Source organism: Myiozetetes cayanensis, unplaced genomic scaffold (assembly GCF_022539395.1).
Source record: "Myiozetetes cayanensis isolate MyiCay16 unplaced genomic scaffold, myiCay2020 scf7, whole genome shotgun sequence".
Taxonomy (NCBI): domain Eukaryota; kingdom Metazoa; phylum Chordata; class Aves; order Passeriformes; family Tyrannidae; genus Myiozetetes; species Myiozetetes cayanensis.
In genome coordinates, this window is record NW_026087964.1 from 23,176,541 (window position 1) to 23,192,075 (window position 15,535).

Consider the following 15,535-nt stretch of genomic DNA (forward strand, 5'->3'; position numbering starts at 1 on the left):
GTGACTCCAGACACATTTCTGTCTCAACAAATAAAGCTCAGGACAACTGCACCCCCACCTATTAATCTGGAAATTCTCTTCTGAAATTCCAACACTTCATTAAGAAGCCCCTTTGACAGTCACCCTTACCCTTTATCAAACCCATATGTCACTGCTTTTCTTCAGTACAGTCTTAGATATTTTCTGCACATTTCCTCCCCAAACACTCCATTGTTCCCTCAGAACACGAAGCTGTTTGCGTGACACATTGTTATCTTGTTATAAACAGCTGTGGAAATTTCATGCTGACACCCATATAAACTTTTAACAGCATGACTTCTGCCAAGAACTTGCCCTGTTCCCTGCCAACCTTAGCTACATAATAACAAATATGATCTAATTTGCAGAGATGCTGAAGACTCAGAATTATGACTGAAATCAGAAAGAGTTACATTATACAAATATTCACCTATAGAGCCATGAAGTCACCACACACCTCTCTTAAAACAAATGAAAACAACTGTTCAGATAAATCTGACAGGTCAAGATGCACAAAGCACATTTTCACTTGTAGACAGAGCTCCTTACGCATGTCACTTTTCCCAGTTTTCACTAGGGAAAACTGAGGCACTAAGTGATGTGGTAAGCTCAGGTGTTTCAACACTACCCTTGTATCTTCTGGTTCCCACTCCCACCTCCTGGATTGTGTTTGTTTATTGAAACAATTAGTCACCGTAAGCCGGTGTGACAGTAAGCACCTGTAACATTCAAATAGTTCAATAAATGTATGAAAGTCCCAGTGGAAGTTCTAGTAAATAGAAAAGAGAAAGTGCATCCCAATCTGACCAGGGATTCTCTGACCCAAATGTAGTAAAGTTATTGTCACTCTTATGGCACAAAGCTTTGCATCACACATAGTCATGGAGGGGTTCACAAGAAAAAAGGCACTTTGAAAAGCACACATCACAACAGCCATAAAACAAACACCAACAGGAAACATTTGTATGTGGCTCGAAACAAAAATAAAATCGAGGTGGAACTATTTTGTGAGTTCCAACAGCTCGTTAGTAATGGTAACAGTTCCCTAGGAATTTGGGTCCTTTAGTGCAAAGTCTTAATGCTAAGCTGATGGGCATTCAGGATGCTCATTCTAACAAATCAACATCTTCAGCCTTCTGACTTGGGTTTCATGCATCCTGCACAACAGCTCTTTTCAGATTTTGGACACATCAATTCAAACCAGTAGCAATTCCAGATCTGGATATTTAACATTATTCACTAATTCAATTTTTAAAAGTACCAAAATGTTGATTTTAAATACACAGGTGAAGCCTTGTAATTCTAACTCAAATATGTAAGTCTTTCAGAATATTTTTTCCTCCTTCATTTTAGATAATTCAGATAAGTTTGCTGATCAAGGTCATGTGTCTCCACAAATGGCTGCAGTGGGGTAAGTGAACAGGCAATACGAGCTGCTTTGGGTAGAGAGCAGAAACAGTGCAGACAGAAGGAAGAAGAAAAGGAGAACTCCTTACCCTGGTTTTTCTGATGGAGCTTCTGTTGCTTTATCACGAAACTACAAACTGAGTTACATGTGAATATTTATGCACGTAAGTATCCAGCACAGGCTTATTTGAATAATTACTACTCAGTGCGAGCAAGGGTTGCAAAATACACTCTTGTATTGTGTTTTTGCCCTACATCTAAGGTTGCAAATTCAAACTCCAAAAAAATAAAATACAACTGTTACTAATGCCTGTTGGAAAGGCAAATTTCACAGAAAAACAAATGAAATATAACTTAGCAAAATCTGTCATAATTTTAAAATTCAAATTGAGGGGAAAAATTCTGTCATGATATTTGGAAAGTATCATATGCCAGAAAAAGGAGAAGTAAAAAAAATACTTATATTTACTTTTTTCTCCTCTTTTTTTTTTTTTTTTTAACAGCATACTCTCAGAAACCCAACAAACTTCTATCATATGCAAGTTCGGATTTTTTTTAACTGAGAAAAATGTAATTTTGGGGGTACTATTTTCTAATAAATTTCAAAATTACACTCAAAGGTTTGCAAAACCTCAGTCTCTTTTTGAAAATCAGCCAAACAATAAATGGCTAATTTTATATCTAAGCAAACCCTACAAAAATTAGATTCATATTTGCCTGCACTAATTACAGATTAACAAGTGAACAGGCTAAGGGGTAACTCAGTGACAACTCTGACTGGAGATTCTGAGATATTGCAGAATATCCTTTATTCAGCTGAAACACACTCATGTAAGCACACTGGAGTATTTTACTGCAACTAGAACCAGTTTTCCAAAATTCCTTGGGAAGAGGCTCACTACATTTTACAAAATACAAGCCTTTGTTTCCTTTTAGCATTATAACTTAGGTAGTTGGGGTAAGCAGAGAAAAACAATGCTGAAAAATTATGGTCCCTCCTAGATAGGGTCAGTTGGCATCAAGGTGGTTCATCACACCAGACTGGAGGATCAACTCATCAACCACTACAAAAAAGTAGAGCCGAAGCGCACAGAACGGCTCAGGAAAAGTGGTAAGAGTACCAAAAGGATTTCTTTCCCCTTACAGTGATGATTTAGGAGAATGACATGTATGTGTCTCCAAATCATTTATAAACTCAGCTATTGCTCTTTCCTTGGATTTCCTGTAAGCAATACACTCAAATTACTACATTATCCTTTCACAGCTTTATAGTGCACCTTCTTCCTAAATAAATTATTTAGGAAAGGAACCTCTGCTTTATGAAACAAAAATTACATTATTACCATCCATGATACAAAAAATATGTTGACATGGGCATTTTTTTCTTTAAATTATTTAGCAATAACTTTGAGTTAGCAACCAAATAATGGGATACCATACAAAGGATGGACTGATCATTTTTCACTATCTTCATCAGCTTCTTGTATTTTTATTCATTCCTCTAGAGCTGAGTACTCATAGCTTTTCTTAGTTCTTCCACATAAAAGCTCTGTAATATCTATAAACTTGCATTGACTATTTTGCCTTCATTTTATATCACTTGTAATGTTCTTTGATGCAAAACAATAAAGCTGAAAATTAGTTTGGGACACATGAAATCAAGGCACAAAAAAGACTTTGAAACATCAATATTTGACATTAACCCTTAAAAGGTACAAACTTTGTGGCTTAGGTTTATTTCATTCTAAATACTGTGTACAAAGCAGAGTAGACTTAATTTTCTGATGACATACACAGAGGTCTTGCCCTCTGTGGTGCCATCACCAAGACTTCAGGATGCTGCAAGGAATTTGACTGAGCTGCCCAGATGAGGCAGAGCATAAAGAGATTTGCTTCTTCACTTGTGCAGCATAAATGTCTGGTGAAGAATATTGGTTTGGTTTACTTGCACAAATATAACTGACACTCAGGTGACAGAGAAGAGGTAGAAGATAATGTAAGAACAGGAAGGGAAGGCCAGGGTCTGAACTGGGAAGAGGCATATCGTATACCATATATATTGTCCCCCTTATATATTTATGTATCTTCGAAAGGAAACAGTCCTTTTTATTCCAGCAAGTTTTTTTCAAAGTAGTGTTAGAGAGGGAAATGGAAGAACACAGTGGCTGGAGAGTAGCCAGGCAGAGCTGGGAGTTTGGATTGACAGGAAGCTGAACATGAGCCAGAGTGTGCCCAGGTAGCCAAGAAGGCCAATGGCATCCTGGTCTGGATCAGGAACAGAGTGGCCAGCAGGACCAGGGAAGGGATTCTTCCCCTGTACTCAGCACTGGTGAGGCCACACCTGGAGTGCTGTGTCCAGTTCTGGGCCCCTCAGTTCAGGAAGGATATTGAGGTGCTGGAGCAGGTCCAGAGAAGAGCAACGATGCTGATGAAGGGACTGGAGCACAAGTCCTGTGAGGAGAGGCTGAGGGAGCTGGGGTTGTTTAGCCTGGAGAAGAGGAGGCTCAGAGGAGACCTCATCACTCTCTACAACTACATGAGAGGAGGTTGTAACCAGGTGGGGGTTGGTCTCTTCTCCCAGGCAGGTATCAGTAAGATAAAAGGGCATGGTCTTAAGCTCTGCCAGGGAAGGTTTAGGTTGGATATTAGGAAGAAATTCTTTACAGAGAGGGTAATCAGGCATTGGAATAGGCTGCCCAGGGAACTGGCGGATTTACTGTCCCTGGAGGTTTTTAAGATGAGACTGGATGTGGCACTTAGTGCCATGGTCTAGTAACCACAGCAGTGTTGGATCAAGGATTGGACTTGATGATCTCAGAGGTCCTTTCCAAGCCAGCTGATTCTATGATTCTGTGTTTCTATGAACTACCTCCAAACTGGTATGGCATTGGTTTGGAGGAGCAGAAGCTCCAGAAGAGCAGAGTCTATATACTTCACTTCTATACAGACCAAGGCTACTCCACCGGTACCCCACTGGCGTGTGGCACTGGGTGGACTTCTAATAAAGCTGAGCTGCTGCCTCAGCCTCTTCCCTGCCGATAAGAAGGGAAGAGAAACAGTAACACCCACTTACTAAAGAAACAGGCAAAGATGAAATTGGCAAAGGAAATGGGCGATGCTTGTGCTAAAGTTTTTCCTACTTCTCCAGGAAGTCAGAGGTTTAGAGGGCTAGAAAAATAAAAGCTCTATTAAATCAGAGGTTGAACTAACTTTGTTTAGGAATCCTAAAGCTCACCATCAAGCAGAAGGACAATTGCTATTGTACACAAAACTGTAAATCTGAGCAAAACAAATCAAACCTTTGAGGAAGAAAAATGTAAAAAAGGAAAGAGATCAACAGTGCCGGAGGCTATTCTTCTTTTTAACTATAGTAAAGGAGTCCATTTAACTCACTTTCTTCACAATTTGAGTTTGTTTTTCAAAATGTTATACAATCTCAGGTGAGCGTGGGATCTATTACACAAAAAATAAGCTTAACTGATTTTAGCATTCAAGACACTCTTTTGACATGTTCTAACTAAAAGACTGTAATACATACAAACTATGACTGGCTTGATACACAGGGAATGACTAATACTTCCTCAGTTACTTCTTTTTCCAAACATTTCAAGAACTTTTTTTTCCCCTAATCAACTACTTGTTCTCCAATTACTAAAGAACTACTTGTTCTCCACTTTGTAGACTACGTGGAAGCTGCACAGTAAGAAATACTCCAATAATAAACTGGGGAATTTCTATTGAAGAAAAAGCTGTGAAGTTGACTCAGATGATGAAGTACTGGCCACATCTCACGTTGACTAACGGATATATTTACCCTCAAAGTCTTCATTTTTAGGTATTATAAGGTCACTTGATAAGGTGTTCTTTTTCACACCTACTGACTAGCCCCAACAGACAAGGCTGATATATCTAAGGGTACAGGTCAGGACCCAAGGCAGCAAGTGGGCACATGAAATACTGAAAGTTCCCATTTGTCAAGTTTCCCCTGTATCGTTTTCACCAGGATGTGTCCCTTCTGCTGCAAAACAAGCACAAGAGATTGAACACAAAATGAACGACCGTTCACATTTCAGCTGAGATGCTGTACTACCGTTCCCACATCTGGCAAAGCAGTGGCGTTGGCAAGGTCAGCATTCTTGTGATTCCAGAGTCTCTTACCCTGTTATGTTGGATTGATTTTGCCTGGGGTAGAGTTAAGTTTCTTCACAGTGGCTAATATGGGGCTATGTTTTGAAACTGTGCTGATCATAGTGTTGATAATATAGAGATGGCTTTATTATTGCTGAGCAGTGCTAGCACAGAGCCAAGGCCTTTTCTGCTTTTTGTACTGCCACGCTGGTGAGGAGGCCGGGGGTGTATGGGAAGCTGGGAGAAGACACAGCCAGGTCAGCTGACCCCAACTGACCAAAGGGATATTCTGTACCCTATAGCATCATGCTCAGTATATAAAGTGTGAGGAAGAAGGAGAAAAGGGGGGATATTTGGAGCTACGACACTTGTCCTCCCAAGAAACTGTTATGTGTGATGGGACCCAGCTTTTCTGGGAATGGCTGAACACCTGCTTGCCCATTGGAAGTAGTGAAAGAATTCCTTGCTTTTACTTGCACTTCAGCCACTTACTAATAAAGTCTCCACATACAGGACTGAAAAGCCAGTCCTTTAAAAAAAAACCTTAAAGAATTTTTTCACATACAGTGCAGCCTAAGCAACAGGCAATATCAAAGGACTTTACTTCACTCATGTCAAAATATAAGTATTAATTCAGGGGAAAAGTTTCTTACTGAATCTGTAAATAAAAACAACTGAAGCAGTGCTGTGGCCTCATGTTTTCCCTTTCCTCTTGCTAGTGCAAGGTAGTGAGCATCTCTAGGAAAGCAGCTTGTTACCTCTGCTCTCCTTGATGTCAGTTCTCAGATGTTGAGCTGTCTCAACTGTTGTGAGTTAAACAGGGAATGAGGGCACTTGTCAGGTGTCACAAGACATTTATTGTCTCAAGGAACAACATTCAGCTTAAAGTCTGTGAGACACGCAATGCGGTCACTAATTCTTGATGGTATATAACTCCACTCTGGTTATTTATAGTGAGACATAAGGATATTATAGAAGAGGCATCACCAGAATTGGGTTGCCACAATCTACTCCCGTTGAAGTCAAAATTACAAGGAGTAAAGTTAAGGCACTGCAAAGGTAAGATAAGACAGTCCTTTATGGCTAGGTCTCAGATTTTCATGGGGAGTGCCGGCATCACACTGACTTTCAGATTAGTTTCAGGTTAAAAGATGCAGAAAAGTACTAAACAAAATTGAGAGAATTTTGCTTCTTGCCCATGACTGTTTGTTTTTTTTTCATCAGATAACTGTAAGCCCCTTCACGCTTGGTGAGAGTGCCTTGGTAGGAAGAGAAAGCCACCGTGGTGACAGAGGAGACATCTGGCTGCCCCTGACACAGAACGACGGCCCTCATCTCACTGCTCTCACACCCTTTCACCTGTCATTCTCCCAAAATTCCCAGTGATAAAACAGACCCCCACAGGGTCACACAATCCAAAGTGGGTGAGGCCCCCCTCTTCTGCTCGTCCCATCATGCCACTGGGAATTGATCCGGTTTGCAACTTCAGCTGGGAAGAGATGTTCATAACTGGGGAGGGGAGGCAGGGAAAACACACACAGTTATTCTTTCTGTCAGGATATGGAGCTTGAACCTGTGATATAGGACATCCTGTAACTCACAGGACAAGAAGCAACCTCGAATACATTAAGAATTTATGTATCATGATTATCTCATCTATCCCCTAGACTAGCACAGCTATCCTGAAAAGATTTGTGCACAGGGCTGCCTAGGACAGATGTACAACATTCAGCTAAAACAAAAGGTCAGATATCACCTGGGTCTGATGGCAAGTTATGTGGCTATCCTGTGTAGAAAAACAAACAAATAAACAAAAACAGAACCAAAACCAAAACCCAAACAAACAAAAACCCAAAACCAAAACAAACAAACCCCAACAAGATCCTTTTTTCGTTTAATAAATGGTCAGGAATTTGTCCCAGTCTAACATACAGTGTGCTCACTGGAAGGGCAGGGTCCCAGTCTCCAGGCCAGATGCTGCTTCCTTTACCACACAAAGTCATCTTTTTCTGCCTCACATTCAAGTGGAAACTAGATCTTACAAGGCCTAGATCTTACAAGTTAGTCAGATCACAGCTTGTAATAGGCACAGGGCTAAACAAAACCTCTCCTGACAGGAAACTCAGCTGTGACCTACTCGAGCACACATGAAGTTATACGCTATGTGTGGTAAAGTGGTACCCATTCACACATCTGCATGAATGAGTAAAAACAGGAGCGCCAAAAAAGCCTTTGCCCAGGTCCCACATAACTCAGCACACTAAAGGTTTTTTTCTCCTTTTTCCCGCATTTAATGTTGCACAGGATTTTTACCTTAAGAGCTGAAATAGGGTAGCCCCGTGGGCAGCTGGTGCATTGCCTAAGAAGAGGAGTTGTGACTGCAAACACGGCCAAACACTTCTTCCAGTCACCAGGAGCTGATTTACATGGCTGGCCTCACTCAGCAGAAGGGGAACAGCTCTTGTACATCAGCTGTTGGTCAGGCTCAGACTCTCTCAGAGGAACTCCTCTCTCTGCAACAGGCCCCAGAAAACCATGTCTCCTGCCCACCATACCAAGGCTGGACCACACCACACTAGGCATGAGCTTTACTGAACCGCCCAGAATACAGAACAGTCATCCAACCAAGAGGTATCTTTTAAGGAATATCTTTTTTCTCCTAAATGTTTGAGTACTGTCAAAACCAAAGACTGCTCCTAACTGATGTCGTTCTTCCTAAGAAAGGTAGAACCTGCCCATGATGGACAGACCTACTTTCAGGAGTCTTCTTCCCAAGATTTCACGATCCCATCTGAACACAATGGCCACTTCACAATGCTTGCAAGGAACAGATCTCTCCTTACTCCATCCCACCTCCATGCCCAGGAAATTGCAAAAACCTTCTCCCCTCCCTGCAAAGCACCTCCTACAATGAGACTCATCTCCCCACGTGTAAGAAATTATCTGTTTTTCAAGGTTTTATCTCACATGGTATTTTCCCTACTGTGAATCACAGCCCGTGTGCCTCAGTTGGAGCAGGGGATGACTGAAAACTGCCGGCACTGTAATGGCCACGGGGCAGTGGTCAGTCACAAGCCTCTGCTTCCCAGTTCCTCTTCTGCCTCACCAGACAAAAGGAATACGTGTCCACATAAACATTATTTTCCCTCAAACTGCACACCCCTTTCTTTCCTAATGTTTTTTCCTTTAGAAAATACACTTAGAAAAACAGACCAGAAGCAGGAGATCAGAATGCTCCTCTGCCTGACAGCTATCAGAGTAAACTCATGATTTGCCTTTAGAAGTAACATCCTCTGTTAACAAAAATAAGTTTCTTGAGCCCCAGTTGACCATTTGTTAAAACACAGGCGCAATTTCATTGGTTTCTGGAGAGTTGTGTCCCCACTGTATCAGTATACCTCTATTGCCTAGTGCTAGCATGAGGCCCTAGCCCGGATAATGAGGGTAAATTGAGCTGATACCTCTGCAGTGGGAGGATCAGTCAGGATGCAGCTAACACAGTGAGAGTCTTTCCCTTGCATTTTGCATAATGGAGGAAAGTATGGGTATCCACAGATCATTTAATGAACATCATCATTCTAATTTCCATGGAACAAAAACTGACTGATCATTGCTGACAATTTTAAGCCAAGGTATTGGTAATTGTGTGGAAATAGATGCATCTATATAATAATAAAAATACATCTAGCACAAATCCAAAAATATATGATACATGTTCTTCGTATGTTCTTTAAAATATAAAAAATCCACCACCTCAGACTTTCTTCACCATGCCAACCTGTACTCCACTCTGTCCAAGTACTGCTTTCCATATCTTTCAGTTTTTATTGTGGTATTTCCTTATCCTCTTTCTGCAGGAGAGCCATTGTAGACTGCTACAACTGCTTTTTTGGCATACACAAACCTGCCTTTTTTAAAAGCACAGTTCCAAGTTCAGCAGTGAATAGGTAATAGTTTAATGAAAAAAATCCAAACCAAACTAGAAAAACACCTTAGTCATCAATGGTTAACAAAAGCTAAAGATTATTTTTCACGATCTTTGCATTGACAGCAGGCAGCACAGACTTCTATTGTTTAAGAAACAGAACATGTTTTGCATATTTGAGGTATAAATATTTGTATGAAACTTACACCATTGCACCTTATCTTCTGCATGCAGTTTATAAGCTAACACAACACAGACGGAATTAAATCTACAAGAGGTTGCACCTATATTTGGTGGAGGCAAATTCTTCTTGATGCTTCCAAGCAATTTTGTGGAAGTAATCAATTTCCAGTTATTTTAAAATTAATTACAGGATATCATACTATCATGGCATATCTGAATACAATGTTGTTTCAGGGCAAAATGAAAAAATATGGAGCTGATATTGTTTTATCAGCTCTATTATTTTTCTCTCTTTTTATCCATTGTAGGCAGTCAGCCAGGTTACTGGATACATTGCAATGTGAAACCCAGAATGCCTACAGCTAAGAATTAAAATGTGACTTAATTTAGGACATAATTCTACCTGCCTCGCAATCAACAGTTTAAAAATATTTCAAAGACTTTAAAATTCTGTATTAACATTCAAAAAAAAATGGTGTTACTCCTATAAATTTTGAAGGGCTAATAAAATCAGGTCTTGCAGCTGAGAACTAGAGTTCCTTCAAGACAGAGATCTAACTGGAAGTATGTTTTTGATTTTCACACCTTTGACATTACCTTATTAAAACAAAAAAGGTGCCTCATACAACCATACTGCTCTGTTTTCAGTGGTTTCAGCAGACAAGCTCACATAGAAATCATTTGGTTCAAAGCAATCCTAATATTCATTTAGAAATTTAGAGAAACATGTAAGGCACCCTTTCATCAAAGACTAAATGCAGAGATAAATGTGATTATTTCATGATAAGACGTAATTTCTCAATAAATAAAAATATGAAATTAAACCTAGAGAAACATGAAGACTATTAGAGGTGAGTCTGATAGCAATTGGGCTCTTTCCTGCTGCAGTCCCCTTAAAAACTGTAACCACCAAATGGCTCTGAGTAACACGCTGTGCAGGAGCGACCTCCCCACCTACAAAAGCAGCACCCAGGAAACAAGACCAGGACACCTAAAGGGCCTCTTCTGCACAGGTAGCATGATCCAAGCAGTACAGCTGGTGTGCCAAAAGGTAAGAGAAGCGTGTGCAAAGTCACTCTGGGCACTCCTGAAGTTAACTGGGAGCCTGTTTGTACGAGTGCTGCTTTGGATGGCCCAAAATACTCTAAACATTTCTGTAACAGCAGTAAGTAATAACCCATCTTCCAGTCACTGGAGGGTTCTGAGAAATTAAATGAAACTTCACCCTCTATCAAAGGTGGGAGAGTAAGACAAGGTACGAGCAACATTTACTCTAAAATAAAAACAAATGCTCCAGAAGCAAGTACTCACAAGACACCTTTTAATCTGCATTTCTGCTACAGTCAGTTTTTCCATCTGCACAAGCTACAGTCTCATTTATTTGACTCATAAAACAACCCTAAGTATTTCAGATTAACATTTGTCACAGTAAGGTATGCATCTGTCTTTCCAAGCAGGGAGCTTGTGGCCATGCCTACACTAAAAGCTCAGTTAACAGCTCAAATAATTACCAGTTCCAAGGGTGCAGAAAGGAAGCCTGTGGAAAAGCACCATGCAAGTCCAGTCACTTACTGCACAAGCAGCAGGTATGCTGTATCCCAGCACGAAGGACTGTAAGAGCATTCACCGCCAAGAAAGGATAACCCCGCTGTGGGACAGAAAGCAGGGGCCATTATTAGGATGACTGAACTCAACCACAAGGCAACTTTTGCTTTGAGACGAGGCGGAACAGTCTTAGTAGAGCACAGTGGTTACATGGGTGTAAGGAGAGAAGAAAGTCACATGAAGAAGGAAATACTCAACAGTGTTGGCTTTCACATGCGTTTGACAGCCTAGATAACAACCCCTTATATCACACAAATTACAGCAATTTTAAGCAAAGGTTTAAAAGGCAGCTTTTGTCATTGCTCTCGCTTACAGGTCCGCGTGTCACCTCCACGTCGAGCAAGCGGTCTCTCCGCTCTTGTGGCGCCCACACTTCTGAAGTCGCAAACAGCGGCCGCTGCAGGGTGGGCTCTGTGATGCGACACCCCCCGAGACAGGTCCCTGCGGGGCGCGGACCCGGCTACCCGCGCTCGGGCAGCCCCGGCTGGGAGCGCGGAGGAAGGAACCGCCCGCGGTGCCCGGCGAGGAGCGCCCGGTGCCCGGCAGCCCCGGCTCTGCCTTCCTTACCTGGCTGTCCCGGCCGCCGCCGCGGAAGGAGCCCTGGCGCCGGCGGCGTGGGGGGAGGCGGAAGGAGGGAGGGAGAGAGGCACCGCACTGCCCCGCTCCGGCTCGGGAAGGCACCTCCTCCTCGCCCTCCTCGCCGTCCCGCCGAGGCTCCCCCGGGGCAGCGGCGGAGGGAGCGGCGGGGGCGGCCCCTGCGCGGGACCCGCTCCCCGCCCGGCGGCACCGCCGGTCCCGCCGCCCTCCGCCTCGGGGCAGGGGCGAGGAGCTCAACTGAGAAGGTGTCCCACATCCAGCGCAGCCGGCGGAAGCTGCCCGGAATCGTGTCGGTGAAGTACAAGAAAAAGGCAAATTACACAACTGGGTTGCAAACTCTCCCTAAAAGTCTAGGTGCTTGGCACCAGCTGGCTTTAAATTGTGTGTAAGCGGTGCGCCGGTCGGACATTTCTCGTTCCAAAGCGCGGTGAGAGGGAGCGCTCGCGGGGCTGCGGAATGGGCTGTAGGGAGGCGGTGGGCACAGCACTCCCCCATCCCGAGTGGGCTGTTCACCCCAAAGCTGCTCTTCTTTAATGACCTTCACAGATCTGCTCTTGCCCCGGCGGCCCCCGGGGTTACAATGCCTTCCTTCACAGTTATCCATACGTAAGAGAAGCATCTAGCCACCCCAAACCTCAGACACTCATCTACATCCAGAATAACTGAAGTAGCTTTTTGTACCCATCAGGTGCCTGGGTTGAACTTCAGACATCAGAGTCTGTAGTGAGATGTTGTGCAGGTTCTCTTCTTTACCTCCTTCTTTTAGCCCAGCCTGACCTATAGAAACTTTCACTCTGCAAAACCTCACTGAGAGAAATGTAAAGTTCAGTGGAAATACATCTCTCACATTTCTGTCAGTCTAGAGAAAAGCAAGCAGTCTATACTGCTTGCAAACAAATTGTTTTGTTGTGACTAGTGTGTAATAGCTGGATCAACACAGATGTCTTTCTGTTCAGCTTGGAGGAAATGACTTACAGAGTCTTTGTTTTCACTTGGGGGATTTCCTCCAACTTAGCTTTTGGCGCTGTGACCATGTCTCCCATGCCTGTCACACTTCTGCTGAGCCCTGGGAGTCACAGGGCTGAATCCCTTGTGTGGGGGGCCTCTCTGATGTAAACACACGGGCAGCCCTGTAGCCACTTCATGATGGCCAGTAGCATCAGCCCTCTCTCACCACCCTCCCTCCCCTCTGTATCCACACATTTGTGGTAACACACACTCAGGTGTCCATGCGGACCTCCTTACCCACTGCTACTGATGCAGTCAGGTTTGCAAAACAGGCAACTATTGTTTCGTTTTTCAAGCAATGGCAGCTACAGCTTTCCTCAGCCTGTCTGCTGCTGCTGTGGCAGAAGGAAAGGGCAATAAAACTTAACAGTTGCTTAAGGAGGGACCTTAACTAAGTTTACCCCATAAGGTGCCATTTCTGAGCTCTAGAAAGAAGTGCTGTCTAGCAGAGAGCTAGATGTCATTATGTGTTATGCTATAATGTGACAATCAGCAGCAGCTACATTACTCTTCAGACTTCCCTCTAGAGCTGCAGTAGCAGCAAAGGAAGAGTGGAACACATCTCAGTGGTCCAAAGCATATGCTATTGCCATGCTGAAGGGGTCCTTCTTACAAATACTGATCTGGGGATGAACACTTCGATGCTGATTGGTCAACTAACAGAGCATTTGTGGTGGATGTGCGGATTCCAAATTTGTTTCCGAGCTTTAAGGATCTTGCAATTCTCAGTTCTAAAAATGTTCTCTTTTCCCCTTCCACTGTCTTCTACCGCAATGGCAGACAAAGACATCAGCAGGATGGTGAGACCAAAGCAACTACAGGATGGCACTGCTTCAGAGGACAAGGATATGCCTCTGAGGGACTGAAGAGGGTTGGTCACTGCCTGAAAGCTGGGCTCTGACTAGCTGTGCTTGCATTGCTTTATAACTGCTCTGGGCTGGACAGCAGCTGAGAGAGCAAGGAAAAGAACTCTGCAAAGGTCAGGTGATAAAGGATGAGGATGTGCTTAGCAGCCTTCAGGAAATTCTTAAAAGTACACTGAGCACATGCATTGCGGAAAGGCTCAAATGGTCTCAAGAGTTTTTGGAAAAACTTTGGGAAATATTTCCAAAAAACTGTGAAGAAAGCAGCACCCCTTGTTCTTTGTGGCTTCTCATGGCCTGGTGAGTGGGACAGCACAGTGCTTTTGGATTTCTAATGCACGGTTTTAGTTTCTCATGGCCTTTATGAGCATGTGGTGTGATTTCAGTTTGAGAAACACGACAACCCCTGCACTGTGTCAGAGTTTGCAGAGTTACTTGGGGAAGTTTTCATTTTGCAAGGAGTGTCTTCTTTTTCTTCTGTACTTCATAAATATCTAAAAGTATTCATCACCAGGGCTACTAGTACATCTTGATCTAATGTATTTAAAAAGCAAAATTACTGTTCAAATATTATGCTTCCTCTATACATCCAATTCACAGCCATGAGGGACTGACCTTTCCATTCAGGGACATGTTTTGGGTTCAGGATTTTAAAAAAAAAAAAAATCTACTTTGCAGAAAGATCAGCAAGATGGAACCATAAATTATTTCATTTCTCTAAAATTTCACATGCAGAACTGTTATGCAAGCTTGGGGAATGCAAAAAAAAAGAGGAGATATTTCAGGGCTTTGGTTCTATTTGCAGAAGAGCTTGGTGTTACTTCTCTCCTTCTTAGAAGTTAAGGGCCCGTTTTGGTTGGGGTGGCATAGCATCCATCTCTGGACTACAGGGATCAATCAGAGCATTTATTGATTGAGCCTTTTCTTTGGCAAGTCCCTGGGGACTCAGTGAACTGAAATGCCCTAGTGATGTCTCTCATTTGGATTAAAGGCACTCAGCTCCTCAGTCAGTAGTTGATTTTGCTCTACTGCAAAAGAAAGGGTAGTGGTGAAGAGTTCTTGTGCCAAACCGCCCCTCTACAGGAGGAAGTTTCAACTTTGGGAAGGACTGAGGCTTATGAAATTTCAGGCCCCCATGTAGTGTAAAGTACTAAAGAGAGAAAGACAAATACACAAACTGGACAGCAACTTTAATAGACCATATTTTCCAGCAGTTTTTCACCTATCGATGCTTTATCATCTCATGGTTCATGCCCATTCTCTCTTCCAAACCAGTGTTGTTCCTTTGCGTGAGCTCTTGAGTTAAAAAAGCCACTCTCTGCAATCTTCTTAGTCAGAGGGAGGCATCTCTGCCGGTCAAAGAGAGGGTCTTCCTCTTTTTTCTTTTCATGCCTGTCAAACCCTTTTCAGTCCTTCTTCATTTCCTAGAGGCTTCTGTGAATTCAGTTACTGGGCATTTCCTTTGTTTAATTCTCTTCCTCACTTGCTGTGGGCAGAGATAACACACAAGAGTTTTTCTCACTTTTAAGAGAGAACCCTGTGAATGAGAGAAAAATTACAGTAATTCTTCATTGTCTGGTTTCCCTATCAGCAAATTTTTGCTGTTTTTCCTTTCTCTGGAACTTTGTACCAATTTTGAGAGATTTTGGGAGTGATAATTCCATTGTACCATTGAAAGTAACTCTAAACAGTGGAGAGTAACACCATACCATACCATAAAATGTTCTTTCTTGTAGTCGATATTGTTGTCTTGAAGGTGGGTGAAGAGTCCAGCAATATAACTGAAAACCACAGGGAGAGT

At 42.7% G+C, this 15,535-nt stretch overlaps 1 protein-coding gene across 4 annotated transcripts in view; it reads right to left on the bottom strand.

The window, feature by feature from the left end:
* Positions 1-12,563, bottom strand: part of TEC (tec protein tyrosine kinase) — a 49,754-nt gene extending 37,191 nt beyond the window's left edge. The window contains exon 1 of one of the 4 annotated variants that reach the window (XM_050338553.1): positions 12,545-12,563. The gene's annotated coding sequence lies outside the window, so the exon portion shown is untranslated. Of the gene's footprint in view, positions 1-11,172; positions 11,192-11,579; positions 11,609-11,833; positions 11,906-12,544 lie in introns of those variants that run through there. The other 3 variants (XM_050338548.1, XM_050338549.1, XM_050338552.1) reach the window with 3 other exon arrangements.
* Between the last annotated feature and the right edge of the window lie 2,972 nt (positions 12,564-15,535).